This window comes from Anas acuta, chromosome 2 (assembly GCF_963932015.1).
Source record: "Anas acuta chromosome 2, bAnaAcu1.1, whole genome shotgun sequence".
In the NCBI taxonomy this organism is placed as follows: Eukaryota; Metazoa; Chordata; class Aves; order Anseriformes; family Anatidae; genus Anas; species Anas acuta.
This window is the reverse complement of record NC_088980.1, coordinates 82575111-82591197: the sequence shown is the minus strand read 5'-3', so window position 1 is coordinate 82591197 and position 16087 is coordinate 82575111. Positions and strand designations below refer to the sequence as shown.

Here is a 16087-nt window from a genome sequence, read left to right as displayed (position 1 = left end):
AGAAACACTGCTGCCAGCGTCTTGTGGCACAGGGAGCCCAGGCACAGGATGAGGAGGGGGCTGGAGGGCAGGCCCTGTGCCCGAGGGGCAGCCTGTCTCTCTGGCAGGCCAAATGGCCAGGGAGAGCCATCCCCAGGAGAGGGGCCCTCTGCCCCCCGACCCTCCTCCTCCTGCCTCGCCTCGTGAGGGCGTCTTTCAGGCCACCGACACCTCTCCCAACACAGCCACGTCTGGCCATGCGTTGGCCACCGTCACAGAGGCTTCCTGATGTCACAGTGGCATCTGCCCCCTGGATTGTGCCGGGCCCTATAAAAGGCCCCTGCGCAGGGCCCGCCACTCGCTGAGCTTCCAGGCCTTCTGACAGCCGTCATGGATGGAAGAAAGAGGACCTGGAGCGGAGGCTGCCCACCCTTACGTGGGTCAGGAGAGGATTCGTTCCTCAAGCCAAAGAGAATGAGGCCACTGCCTCTGTTGAGGAAGTGGAAAAGGGCCGGCGGTCGTCGCAAAGGAGCAGTGCCCTGCGGTGCAGCAAGTGCTGTGGAGCCCATGGAGGTGGATCTGCCTCCGGATGAAGACCTGATGGAGGTGGATCCACCTCCAGATGAGCCTATGGAGATCGATGTGCCTGGGCTCCCAGCCACCAAGATCCATCGGCGGCACCGCAGGAGCAGACCACCAGCTCCATATCCACGGCCCGGCCACCGTGCCTCATAGCACGGCCATCCTTCCCTTCCCTTCCCTTCCCTTCCCTTTCCCCCATCCTCCATCCCCCACCCCCACCTCGTCCAGAGGTGTCATCTCTTCTGCACGGAGGGAGTCTCAAGGAGTGGACGAGAGGGGACTTGGCTTCCTCTGGGATGCTGCACCAGGGCGGCAGAAGGAACCCCTCAGAGAGCCACGGTGGCCCTTGGGACCTGGAGCCCGGCGATGTCTCTGTGTGAGGACAAGAAGGCTGCCCCATGGCTGCTTGAAGAGGAAGCCGCACCTTCCATGGCAAAGCACAAAGAAGAGCTGCAGATCAAAGCTGTTAGGGAGACAGCTGCTCCTCTGAAGAAGCAGAAGACTTCTCGTCTGCCGGGAAGAGGTGCTGGAGCGCAGCGTCACTGTTCATTCAGAGAAGAACAAAGAAGAGCTTCATTAGGAGGTCCTCCAACACCAGGCAATAAAGAGCAATAAAAAATAAAATAAGAAAGTGATAAAAAATCACAGAGAGCCACTTTCTTCTTTGGGGACAATTTAGCGACTGCATCTGTACTGCTGCATCCCCTTCCCTGGGTGTTCCCAGGAGAGGAAAGATACCGATGTGTGTGCAGTGTGTGTAGTGTAGTGTGCCCAGCCCAGGGCATTGAAGACAGCGTGGCCCTGGGGCACACGGCGTACAAGGGCAGGCTGAGGGAACTCCTTGGGTCAGCATTAAGGAGAGAAGGCTCAGGGCTGGACCCGACTGCTGCCTCCAGCTGCCTCCTGAGAGCCTGTACAGCAAGCCTGTAGCCCTCCTGCTACCAAGTAAACCCAGTACAGCTCCCAGCCCAACTGATTTAGTATGGTCTTGCCAGTGCCCAAGGACATACCGTAGTAACACTTCAGGTTGGAAACATGAAAGCCTTTGTGGGATTCTTCTGGGTTGTGCCTGCGTGCACGCAAGGAGGGGTCTGGGGTGCCTGCGAGCACAGTGGGAGGGGTCCTGGGTTCCTCATGAAAATATCCCAGTTCCTCGGACCTGGAAGTTTCTTAGAGTAGTAGCCCAGCAAAGGAAAATACGATGTTCTGTACCGGGAGAGGAATAACCCCATGCACCAGCACTGGTTGGAAAGCAGCTTGGCAGAGGAGGACCTGGGGGTCCTGGTGGACACCAAGTTGAACACAACGGCAGCAATGGAAAAATTGTAAAAGTCAGAGGAATCAGTATCTATCCCTATAGGTGAACCAGTTTTATAGTGATAGGATTTGATTCTCTTGGGAATATCCAGAGAAAACAATTTCAAACTATATGGCTAGAAAAAGAAAAAAATTATAACCTTAGAGAAGTATTAATTATGTGGAAATAGCATTTGCACTTTTTTTTTTTTTTTTTCCTTCCTGTACATTTTCGAAGGCTTATTAGCATTTTCAGTGTTATACATTCTGGCTTGAATAAAATGTTTTCTCTATACTGAAAAATTGACAACTTTTTTCTCTAATTGTCCAACTGGCTCTTCTCAATGTTTTCAGTAAATAGCATGCTGTAGTGCTGTTTTCATGTAGCAAGATTACGATGAAGTAAGTATTGGAAAGCTTTATAAAATATTTTCATTAACTTACAGCCAAAAAAGAATTTTCCTTTCTATTATAGTAAAGAAATGGTGTAAGTGTGCTATTGTAGCAGGGTTTTATTTTCAGTTTTGTATGATGTCTGTAAATAGTCCAGTCTATTTATTTTTAGACTGCAGTAATATACAATTTCTTAGAGATAAGTTGAAAAACTAGGAGACTAGGCAGAAAAAAACATTTATTACCTGTTAAGGTGAGAACAAATGGTACAGCTAATTTTCAGGATTATAAATTCTTCATATTTTTATTAGCATTTGTATCAGAAAAAAATATATTAATATTGAATTAAGTTAAGGTGTTTGAGATCTTAAAGATGTACTAAGAGTGTTCTGCTTCATACATTAAAAGTATGTAATTATACTACAACCACATTTCAGAGCAAAACAAAGACAAGACAGTCAGGGAAAAATCAAATTGTCAGGTAAATAAGCTCTCATCTAGGAATTAGGGAATAGATTTGCTCTAGATTTCCTCTAACACATGAACCATAATTAGCAGATCTTCATAAAAAAGCAGCAAATAAATTTGTAATGCTGACCTCCCTAAAGTAAACAAATATTTTGTCATTGACCATTGTACATGCTATTTCTTCTCTAAGAATTAGTCACAGAAATTATTGTGGAACCTCATTTAAAGATCTATTATGGAAAAAACTAAACAGGAGTATAATTTGCTTTTAACAATTTCAAAAAAAAATCTAGAAAAGTTTATTAAACAAAACAATTATCGCATATCACTTGCCTTTCAAATTTAGGCTGCCTTTTAAAAATTTCACCTTTGTTAGTTAAAATGTTCTCACACCTCCTCCTAAGCTGCCTGTCATCAAGGCATTTGCCACTTAATTCAGTTTTCAAGAATCTCATAGATACAAAACTTTATTTATTTATTTATTTATTTTAGACTCGGATCTCATTTCCACATTTCATTGCATTTCTCCAGCATGCGGAGAGGAGGGAAGTGACATTTTCATGTAGCTTAAAGGAAAACTGCTCTCATTTCAAGAAGTCCAGCTTTCCAGAAGTTCACACATTAAGAATCATTTGTCAACTGAGGTAAAGGACTACATTAAAAACAAAGTGTTAAATATCAGTTGACATTTTGTAAGGAAACAATCTGCAATTTATCTCAGTGCGAGAAACTATGCAAAATTTTCCAGCATTATTTTGTTCATGCCTTCAATGGAAGAAAAACCAGTAATCCTCTGAGTGTGAAGTTTCTACGTGTTCCACTGAAGCAGTGCTGTAGACAATGTGCAGGACTGGACAACTACCTGGTACTCTCCTCATATGTCTGTATGTGAACAATATTCTCTTTAAACTTTCTTATGAAAGTGTCAGGATCACACCCACAACATTACATGCATCTAATTTTTGATGATGATTAGAGAAATAAGTTAAAACTATGGAAAATCAGAAACATTTTATGATTGGGGATGATGCAATGAAGTTTTTGAAAATGTTGAGATTCAAGTGATTTAACTTCAATTTAATTAAAAGGTAGATTATTTTGGCTGTTCTCAGAGTAAGCATAAATGGTGAAGTACCTTGAACACTGACTTTATATGATCTTTAGATGTAGCTTTACACCATATTTGTAATTGTTTTCTCTTTACACTTCTGGTGCATGAACCTTACAAGCATTTTGATTAATCTGAATTAAACTAAGAAGTAAATTTTAAAAAATATCCAACAACCAAACAACTTCCCTCCTCCACTTGACAGGTAGAATTTCCTGAAAAAGAAGAAGCTGTTATATATATCATACATATGTAACATATTATAATATGCATATAATGCAAAAAAAAAAAAAAAAAAGACTCTCTATATATAACACACATAATAGATATGTATAATCTAATCTAATTAGAGAGGACATGGCTAGAGAGGACATGGATAGGAATCTGTGAAAAAGAAGTGCAGCGTTACAGATAAAAGTGTGGTCTGTGGTAGAGTGTTTTAGGTAAAGGAAGCAAATTGTCAGCGCTGATGTGGACAGAAGAAATACCCAATTAGAAATCAGGTAAGAAACAAGACTTTTAAGTGCCTTTGCCTGGAGGATGAACAAAGGGATAACAGAGGAATGTTTCTGGCATGGTATAATTTATCCCTTAACACTACAAATTTATTACGCCTGTTAAAATCTTTTCATTCTTACTGTCCTTTGAATAGATGTTCAAAAATATTTGGTGGAACATTCCAAACATTTCTGTTGCTAAATAACTGAGAAAGTATAAAGTTAATTTTCATTTAATTCACTGGTAATTCTTTTTGCCCTCTTCTCAAACAGTTCATGACTATCTGTCGACATTTCTATGAAAGGCTGCACTATGCAACAGTTACTGCTTTGAAAACTAGACTGCTTTACCAGCCATGGTCAGCATTTTCAGAAATTAATGTCTCCAGAAAGTAACCTAAGTTGATACTTTGTCTGAAACTTTTTCAAAAAATACCTTATCCCTACAATTGCCTACAGTGACAACCTCCATGCAAAGCAAAAACAGCGGCATGATTTTGAAAGTTATGAGATCCATTTAGATATCGGGAACTTTCTTTTTTGTTTTTGTTTTATGTTGAATTGCTGCCTGAAAATAGCAACATTTTATACGTATATACAGAGACACACATATGTATATAAACACATTATCAAGTTTACAGTTTGATAATTGGTATAATGGAATAAGTCCCATTTGCATACTTAAACCTCAGCTGTGAGCTATGAGAAACAGACGCTACCTTTCCGAGTACCTGATTTCTTGTTGCAAGAAATAATACTTAAAGAGAAAATTAATATATATATATATATTTCACCCATGCTTTGGACATCTCCATTCATCACAAGTATTAGCATATCCATGTGATATCTATATATAGAATTAATGAATTAAGTTCAAGCAATGGTGCCTTATAGACATGAATAGGAAATGTTTAAGTAGGTCAGACAAAAATTATTCCATTTTGACACACGAACTACCTGGCAGAAGCATGCTGATACTGAGGTAATCCCAAGGGCCCAGTCTGCAGATGAGTCAGTCAATACTGTTGAAAGACACAACACTATTGATGGATCATAAATGCACAGTGGCTCAAAGATAGCCATTAATATTTTATATATAGCATTTTGAATTAAGATATAATCTAATGACATTTAAGATGTATGGGAAAGATACAATGGTAGGCTGTGAAGCTGTGACCAACAGATTTCTGTTGAGTGATGTAGGCTCACTGTTTTCTTTCCACTCAGAAATGAGTGACTGGTATCAGACAAAATCCAATTGTGTGGAAGTATTTATATTGCATCCTTTATTTAAGGGAACTTTAAATGGACTTTTACCTATTGTGTGCCTTTGCACTTCTCAGAAACTATTAATGGTATTGTATTTCAGTCAGTAGACTCTCTGCTGAGGTTTCACAACACGTCTCAACTATTTTTCAAAAGTGAGATTATGTGTAATGAAGCATTCCTACAGTATTTGACTGAACTTGAACACTGAGCTTCATGAAAGAGCTGAAAATGTATCTGACAGAGCTTCCTTACCTGATACCTACATCAACAGTATGTTTGGCTTCTTGAAGCTCTCTATCCTTGATATTTTGCAACATGCTGAACAGCAAGAAAGAGACAATAGAATGCTCACCTCCCACTACTCCTGTTCTGGTGGTGTGCATGTGAAAGTCTACTATACCGCATTTAAACCAGGCACGTTCAGTCTATTTGCTAATACAAGTCTAAATTTCTAAAGATCACCACTGCATGGATTATGATATTCATTTTAAAACTGAGTGAATTCATCTATGTGTCTCTTTGAAAAGTGGCTTATACTAGTCAATGAACAGTGTGCCCTGGCAATTCTTCAAAATCAAAATCTTAACACTATTTGTCACATATGGATCATTGCCAATTTACTAATAAATTGATTATGTAATGGAAAACTGTTGGCAATAGAGGAAACCTTGCAAGTACATCTCAAACCTCACATGGCTTGTCTTTCAGTATATAGATTGAAACAGCAGCTACTCAGTGCAAAATGACAGTATATGAAAAATAATCCTGACTTCAGTGTAAGATGATGGATACTTAACAATATTGAAAATGTAATAATTTGTTCAGTAACCTGTCCTTCGGCTGCTGCTTAGTGATAAGGTATGTACCTTCCGGATTTTAATATGCAATAAATTTGAGATTTAGATTGAGCATAGCATAGTTTTCCAGAAATGCTGATCTGTTTCTCCCTTTTAATTTAGCATATGGTTTGGCATGGGTGAAAGGGAATAAAAAAACGGAGCATCAAGTACTGGTAAACTGACACATCTTGCACAGCTAGAACAAGTTTTCAAAGAATAATGTTTCCCATAGCATAAAAAAATAAAGCTGGTGTTGTACATCAATACAGAGAAAAAAACAAAAAAAAGGAAATGAAAGAAAGTGAAAAGAAAGTGAAAAGCATTCTTAGATTTGTTCAGTCAAAACCAGCATGAAGTACATCAGTTGTAAGTAAAAGAGAATCATTCAAAATCAGTGTAGCTAAAAGGACCATGGGTGACCAGATCTAGTGGGTGCAGGGGGGTTGGAACTAGTTGATTGTTAAGGTCACTTCCAACCCAAGGCATTCTATGATGATAATACAGACTAAACACCCTCTTAAAATAGATTTTTGCCTCCCTTCCTCTGATCTGAGAGATTTTTCAGAAATCCTTTCTTTTGATGGTCAGATGTCCTGTAATATCTGGGCTAAATTTAATTATAACCAGTCTATTCACATTTGTGTTTTTGCCAACTGTGATATTTAGCTCTATCAGCTCCTCTAATAGCTTCTCTTATGATGTATTAAAAGAGAGTAATCTTTTCAACATTTCAAAATTTGAAAATATTCAAAGAGGGTAACCCTTTTCAACACTTATGTTGCTCATAAAATCCAGCTGTGCTCTTCTACCAGAATCCTCTTCAAGGACAGGCTCTGCATTCCCCTGAAGCTCCTTGTTGCCCTTCTGTTGTCCGGTTTGGGACTACATTCCTATGTGCCATATCCATTTTGGTTATTTTTTCTTGAATGTGATTGACTAGAACTTTACAGTTTTCCAGATGAGTTCTGACTGGAGCCTTATAAAATGGCACTAATACATCTCTACTTTTCTTGGAAATGTTGTGCCTGAGGCACCCTAGGATTGGATTTGTGTTTTTCACAGATGCATCACGTTATTTTAGGAATTTGATTTCACTGAAAGGAACAATTAAATTAAAATAACTTTGAAATAAGCTCATTCTCACACTGTTGCTATGTGGACTCAGCAAACAGAGTACGTTTCTTGCAGACATCTTTCCTTTGTTATGTATCAGATTCCATCTTTTTGTCATAAAAATAGATTTTTTAGTTTAACAGTTTTATTTTGACCAATAGATTTAACATGGTGATCCTCCATATGTGAAATTCAAATGTAGTTTAAAGGAAAACATTTAGGAAGCACTGAATAAATTTTATGTAGCCAATTCAGAGTCTCTCTCAAACCATTATACAGGATACATCACTTCTCAAGAAAGTACAGTTTTCAGAAACATATTGCTAATTACTTTAGGTAGATAAAAACATATTAAAAACTAAGTGATTTTTCAATTTATCAACATTATTATAAGAAATAATAATGGAAGGTGAATACAGCTTATGTGTAAGCACATAAATAAGCAAATATCAAATATACATTTGTAAGTTATATTAAAAATGTGGACATGTTATATTAACATTTTATATTAACATTTAATATAATAGATATATGCATCTATATTAACATTTCAAAGCACATACTTACCTATCAAAATTAAGGAAAACTCCACTAACTGTGAAAGAGAAACTGTATTGAAATTACTCTTTAACATAAAACTGAAGGAAAAAACAAAACAAACAAACAAAAAAATAAATAAATTCAAACTACCAAATATAACCACAGGCTGAAAGGCTCAATGTTTCTTAATGTTCATTGTAAAGACACCCTCTATCCTTCCTACCCCAAAGAACAAAAATTTTTCCCCAGATTTTAGAGGAAATTCATAGTCAATAAAATGAAGTAATAGTAATATCAGGCAAAGGAGTATAGTTTTGTTAAATGCCAAACAAACATATTGGCTTGTATAAGAATACTGATGACAGAGTGATCTGAAAGAATACTAAGACTGGAGACTAAATAAGAAGGGGAAACAACTGCTGCATCAGTGTTCACCATATGAAAGTCTGCTGTTAGTAGAAGGTACTAACCTTCATTATGTCTTCCTGCTGAAATATTCTGCTGCCTGCTATTTTTATTATGATATATTATGACTAAAAGACTAACAAAAACAATCATGGAAATAAATTTAAGGATAAGCAAGAAGAGAGTATAAGTGAGAAACAGGACAGAGCAAAAAATTAAACTATAAGTAAGTAAATGCTTAATTTTATAAATGAACTGACTGTTCATTTTTTTTTTCCACATGGATTCAATGTTTTCACATTGTTCCTTTGACAGGTTACAAAAGAATGAAGGGAATGCATCAGGCTATTCAAATGTTATTAAAATATTAGAGAATATCACCTCATCAATTTGACTGAGACCAATTTATATCTCTCATGAAAATACAAAAATCTTATTGACAGTTCTATACAAGTGTAATGATACAGAACAATGTACTGTTCTGGAGATGGAAGACTTTACCAGAGGCTGAATAGATTATGTTTTCATTCTGGGTTTATCAAGTAAATAAAATACAATGAGAGCTAGAAGGGTTGGAATTATCATTAAAAATTAATTAAACAGGAGAACTAGTTATAAGGAGGAAGAAAAGGAAAAGAAACCTGCTTTGGAGGAGACAGTAATACTGAAAGCAAAACAAAACAAATCAACAAACAAACAAAAAAGAGGGAGTAAATGGTGACAGAATGATGTACATCATATATTTCAATTCAAATCTGCCAACAGAGTACTCTGATTGAGTGATAGGAGAAAATGATGCTAAATCTGCCAAGAAGCAAACAAAACAGCAAGCAAACAAAAAGTGTTACTTATGCTAGGTATGCATAGAAGCCAGCATCAGTTTTACATGTGACATGCAACAACGAGATTTTAAAAATAAAATCTTGAAATTAATGTTGTTGAAAATTTCAAGACAAAAGGTTTTTCATAGCTATTTTATTAGATTATTTGGATAAACCTGTTAGATGTTAGATCCAGAAATTATTTTATAAATTATTTTATAAATTCGTCCATTTACTTTCTTATTGTGCATGCATTTGTTTCAGTTTTAAAAAAATTCCATCTTAAACCTAGATATTTTTAGATTGTGGAAGTTGTATTACTATTATATGAAGTATATTTCACGCTACAGATTAGAAAGTATTTCCAATTAATGAACTAAAAGAGTTGTTACTTATGGTTAAGGAAGGAAGTACAATACTTCAACGATAGTCATTGATTTTTCACAAATCTTTTCTGACTGGATAAAGCTCAGCTCATGAACACACTGAAGGAACTACAGTAGGGAAGAATTTCATTGGGAAGAACTTCCCAGGAGATGCTAAGAAATTTTCTGTTGTCACAGCTACTGTGGGATAGGTTCTGCTGGTGACTCTTGAATACTTTTGCTGAAAAAAAAACAACAGGATATGGGGCCTATGAAGAAAAATCCAGAAAGCCTTTTGGTGTTCACTTTATGATATACAACAAATAAAAAGGCAGTGTTCAAACGCACTAATTGCAAATCTTTAATTTGTCAAAATTTCTGCAAACCATAGAAGTAGTAAAATTTGGGGTGTATATTTTACAGAATGTGTGACTACTTCCGATGACTTAGAGGCTATTCGAATTGGACCTTTGTGGCAAGACACAGTAGTTGAAAATTTAGTTTGATATGTAAAATCTAGGTGAGGGACCATTGCACAAACTCTCATGAACAGCATATTTTAAAAAAGCAGCAACTCTAATTTGTAGGAATCTTTGCATAGGGTAATGTGTGAGTGAGGTATCAAATTTTTGGAACAGGGCATTTGGTTGCTGTGCAGATGTCAATGGGAGTCTCCATGGAAGTTCCTTGCAATGATGCCTTCAGCAGGATCAAGTGAGACTCCCTGATTTGCTGTGCTGCTGAACTCTTCTCCAGCTTGCCAACTGTTCTGTGTGACTTCACATGCACAGGCTGTTGTTAATAGTGTTTTTAAACTATATACAAAGAATTACTGAACTAAGTTAATGCACAAAGATTTTTTGACATAACCACTTTGGCACCTTTAGAACAGTTTTCACTGACTCTTTACAACTTTTAGCCTATGCGCAATGGTAATTTCTGTACCAGCTCTCTAGGAGTATCTGTTATGGCCAGATTCTTTACCAGATGGCCAGATGTTAATCTCTCCATTGAAACATACTGGTTTCTCTGTGTACAGCAAGAGTCACCTGGAGGGATCTTCAGGGCAGTTGAAGATTCCCATCTGCAGACTCATATTCAAATACTTGAATGCATTGAATACATATTCAAATGGCTATAATTCAGTCAATCATTTGATCTCAGGTCAGTTCAGTGTCCCAAATAAGACCATTGTCGCATTTGTGCAGATAAGTAACTCAGAAGTTTCTGGGCCATCAGAGAAGTTAATCACTTAAGTGCACATAAGTGCATGTGAGCAGAGCCTGCACACAACTATGCCATGAGTACAGCTATAGAGAAGAATTTGAATTTGATTCTTAACTCTCATTTACAATTAAATTCCATTGTTGTTGCCACAGGACTAAACCAAACCATATGACTGCATTCTAACTGCATATGGCACTAGGTATCCTGGGTTGATTACAGTTATAATCAACATAGAATAAAACTTCACACAACTTGTTGCATGTATGCTACAGCAATAAAGACGTATCTTTAAAGCAATATCTTTTGTATCATACAACAGTAGTGCTATAAGGATGTGAAAACAGAGAAATATAAAAGGTCAAAATATTCAGAGTATTTTCTCCACAGCTAATAGTTCTTGATAGTCCAATTGAGTTTAATCCTGTACTTATACTATGAAGAAGCAGGAGCACCAGGACAGAGATTCATGTAAAGCATTGGTTTCCATCAAAAGAATTTTTAAAAGTAATGAAAACCAGGCAACTTAAGATGGCTGTCGGTTCTTTGGCCTTCTTCACTGCACACAACAAAATATGTTTAAATGAACATTTAGTCAAGCAGTCCACGAAAGAACTTGGCTGAAACTGAAATTTAAGAAATAAGATGTACTCACATTAAGAGTACATCTTAATGTGAGCACTGTCTTGAAAATTGTTCAGTTGTATCAACAGCACAATTTTGTCATAATAAATGGACTACTGATTCCCATAAAATGTAATTAATGTGGAAATTAGGATGTGCTTGGCATGCGTTAAGACTTTCTGTAGTCACGCACATATCCTTATGCACACACACATATAATATTTTACTTTGTCTGATATTTCCATTTATGATACCTTTTGCCAATAGCCAATACAGTTTCAGAACAGACACCTCACTGTGGAGGTCATAATGTTTACTAATAACACAAACCAAAAAATGGTACATGAAAGTAGCTCTGAACAAGATCTATATTCTCTACTCTCTTTATCTGATGTATTTATATTTCAAGACTCTTTTTCATTTTAAACATAAGAAGGGAAGAATACAGGTGAGAATTTAACACCATAATAATTTTGGATAAATGCATGGCAGCTAAAATCAAATTCTCAGGTTGGTGTGATGTTTTTAACTGAAGAGTACATTTGATGTCAACATCTTATGTCATCAGTCTTTGTGTTGCTTTAAAAAATGTCTGGTAAGTTATCTATAAAGTAATTTATTTCAGATATTACACAGCCAATGCATAATGCTCCCACTAAAATTATACCTGAGAGTCATTCCTATTCCTCTCCTCCCTTTGCCATTTTGCTTTTATAGCTTTTTCAGAGTTAGGGTTAAAATCAGTAAACCAGGGTAATTTGTCATTGTAATTCTCTTTGCTTTTAACCACATCACATATGAATTAAGATCTTTCATATGATGAAAGGTGGGTCATTTAGTCCTGCGTGGCATTTTACTCTATGTCTTTGTTGTTATGAAGAAAAAAAAATCTGTCATAGATTTGCATTTTTGACCATCATAAAAATGTACTAATCATAGCTGGATCCTAACTTAGCCACATGGAGTTATGCTGGCAACTGACATGAAAGAAATACTGTGGGGAAAATCCAAATCATAAACAGGTTTGCATAGGCAGGCTTTGGTCTAAGTCCTTGTTCCTCCTTTCAGATTACTTCTTCCTCTACCGTGTGAATAAGGGACCAGGGCTAGTACATTTATTTTGCAGTTGTTTTAAGGTGGCTGCAGTACGCAGAACAGGTATGAAATTTGAGAATCAGGGTAGTGAAGAATCAGGAAGGTGATTTTCTAACCTATGTTGCATTTGTCATGATGCAGGATCTGAATCTCGGATGGCAAATAATTCAGGCAGGGATTTTATCTTAGCTCACATTAGTCTACACTGCCCTTCAGCTGTCAGTTCAGCTCCCAGTCATTCACCTTAGTTCAGCTCCCAGTCATTCACCTTCTGTAATTTTTCACAGTTGGACATCATCTTTACTACCCTGAATAGTTTAACAGAATCAGCAACTTCTGCCATTTCAATATTCACCTCCCTTTTCCAGGATACATATACATTGTTGAACACCAAAGGACCAAATACAGATCTCTATGGAGATTCTGCTGTGGACTGACTTCCACTGCAAGAACTGTTGTTCATTTAGTCTTGTCCTATTTTATTTTATTTTATTTTATTTTATTTTATTTTATTTTATTTTATTTTATTTTATTTTATTTTATTTTATTTTATTGATTAACCTTTTCATTAGAAGTACTTTTTCAGTTTAGTACTCTTAAAAAACATTGGTGAAGTATTAGTGAAAGCAATGTGCAAATCCAAAGAAATGTTAGTCAGATTTCCTTTACCTAAATGCTTGTTTGTCTCTTCAAAGAACTCCAGTAGGTTTGTGACATCTCGTGTTTATCCATATGTCACTTAATTCCAGTCTTTACTCATCCATAGTTCCCCTGGAGCTACATGTATTTCTATAATTAATTAATTAAATAAATAAAATGTTGTCGTTTTAACCACTTTCTAGTTCTCTGACACCGAGTCAGTTTTCTACACACCACAGTTTGCAGTTTGGCTATTTCACACTCGAATTCCCTCAGAAGTCTGGGGCAGAAGCCATCTGGTCCCGGTGATTTGTTATTGCTCATATCATCTTGATCCATAACCTTTTCTGCCAATAATTTAATTTCAGACAAAGCCTCTGACACATATGTTGAAAAGAAAGATCCCTGCTTCTACAATTCAAACTGTCCCACAGTTAACATGGATGCAAAATAAATAAATAAATAAAAATTTACAGAATGCAGCAACAAAAACAGAAAACCAACCAACCAACCACAACCCCCCCTCCAATGTTATAACCTTTATCTACTTAAAACATTATTTCTTTACTTTTTGCAGATTATCTGCAAAGCTTTCTTTTTCTGTTCTATATGAAATAAATACATGTATGTGGTATCATTTTTTTCACCTTTCCAAGTTGTTCTTCAGACGTTTTTTTGTGATCCACCGATCCACCTTACTGTCTTTTTATACTGTGCCTGCTGAAGTTTATGATTTCTTGGACACAAATTCATTTTTTTTCAAGGACACCTTCTTAATTTATTAGTTTCCATTGCATTGCTATTTAGCTATTTGCATTTGCCATTTCTCAAGTCTTTATTGACAGGTAGGATGCTTTTGCTTTAAAATTCTACTTGTTTCCATGCTGCTTTCAAACATTTTTTTCCTTTTATCATCCTCTTCTGCTAGCCTTTTTACTTTCTTGTGGCTCCCCTTTTGAAAATTGTGTACAGATATGGTGAATTTCTTTTTGTTGCCCCTTGAGAGAGGTTGAATTTGAGCACTTTGCAGTCACTGTTTCAGAATGTCTCTTTACGATTTTGGAGCAAGTCCCACATGATGGTGTAGACCAAATTGGAAGTCACTTCCTTCATGAAAGAGTCATGATGGGTAACTAAAACAAGCCTTAGTGTCATGATTCAGTGTTACCTTTCTCCAAACCGTAAAAAAGTAAATTAAATATTCAGTTCTCACTGTCTCTTTTACTTCCTGAGCATGTTAACATCACTGTTACCATAGTAGAAAGAAATGATATATTCCTTGCCTATAGATTTTTGGATATGTCTGAGGCAGCTAAAGATAGTACTGAAATTTGGGAAACAGGAGTCTTCAGTCTATTCAGTTCAGTTGGATTTCTTTTCTATTCTTCATGTTGTTTCTTAATAACACATTTTCACATGCAGACTTTTACTAAAGAAAGTATAGTCCAAATTCACATCTCTCCTTATACAGTAAATATAAGCTCTTCCTTTCTCCTTATGCAGTCATATGCCTCTGTATCAGTATCCAATGCTTTCCCTGTACCACACCCTTCCACATATGGTTCCTATTCCTCTGCCTCATAGTCCAATTTTCTTTTCAGATTTATTGCAGGAGTTGTGCAACTATAAATTCAACATAAAAGAGTAGTTAGATGATATGGTTGTAATTTGCTCTTATTCAAACCAGCCAGCATACATATACATGATTAAATAAGTGTGAAGCCCTTGTGCTGAAATGAGTTGGAACACTTTAAAATTCTGAGTCAATGAGTTAATATTAGATGCAATATTATAGTGATAGGTCCTACTGCACATTTGCCTTCCATTTTTAACGTTATTCTTCCATGTTCACACACTCATATAATCTCTTTATTAGTGAAAAGCTAAGTAACTACTCATATACACTCCTGTATAAATGAAAGATATACTATGTAAAACAATTTATTACACATATATTCCTCCCACATTTTTCTAAAACAAATACACAGTCCAAATTAAAGCATTCTGAATCTTTTCCTTTCCTCATTTGCTTATTTTTACTCCATACTCAACAGACTTCACAAACCCTATTTCCAAATAGCTACTTTCAGACTGATAGTATTGTACACAATATAAAGCTATGCAAATACTAAGGAAATACTCAACCATCAGCAAAAATGATACACTGCACTTCAGCCCCAAACCATTTGCTAGAGTAAATGACAGCTGTTGCCCATCTTTCCTGCTAGGGCTTCCACTTACAAACCTCAGTTATGGTCATACATGTTATTTTTCATTCTATAAGAAATGGAATTAAACTTCTGGATTATCAAATCCACTCTCACTTATACAATGGTGTAGAAGTGTCATTCATGGGAACACATGCAAAGCTAGCTGCATACGACAGCTTCTTATATTAAAACACATTTAAAAATTACAACAGTAGGTAAAAATCCCCCCCTCCCAAATAATAATAATTTAAAAAAAAATTAAAAAAAATCAGATGGGTCTGACAGTTCTAAGAATAGGAAGTAAATTAGCAGCAAGTTTAGGAACAAGGGGTTAAGTTAGAGGACAATATTAGTAAGTACTATTAGACAATGCTAGAAAGCATACTAGCTACACTGATGAAAAAAATCCTTTCTGCTCATCTTCTGCCTCATAAAAGGACAACTACATCATAAAATCACAGCATCGAGATTGTCAGGAATACAGTTTCCCATAGTACAGCAAAAGTCGAAGATTACCTTTGCAAATACCCCCACCCCAGAACTATTCTCTTTTAAAGGAGATACATTTGCTGTGTCCAGTCTCAACCACCAAGAGCCAGTAAAAATCAGAGATGGTATCA

The 16087-nt window shown here is 36.5% G+C and overlaps 1 long non-coding RNA gene across 4 annotated transcripts; it reads right to left on the bottom strand.

Annotated features, from left to right (window-relative positions):
- Window positions 1-786: 786 nt before the first annotated feature.
- LOC137850699 (uncharacterized) lies at window positions 787-14792 on the bottom strand. Of its 4 annotated transcripts, none has more exons than XR_011092754.1 (4): window positions 13288-14792; window positions 8112-8139; window positions 5281-5345; window positions 787-1842 (listed from the first exon to the last, which is right to left on the bottom strand). It is a non-coding gene; the product is annotated as an uncharacterized lncRNA (long non-coding RNA). The 4 variants fall into 4 exon arrangements; XR_011092752.1 differs by lacking the exon at window positions 787-1842 and adding an exon at window positions 2539-4041; XR_011092755.1 differs by lacking the exon at window positions 8112-8139 and having other exon boundaries at window positions 13288-14791.
- Window positions 14793-16087: the final 1295 nt, after the last annotated feature.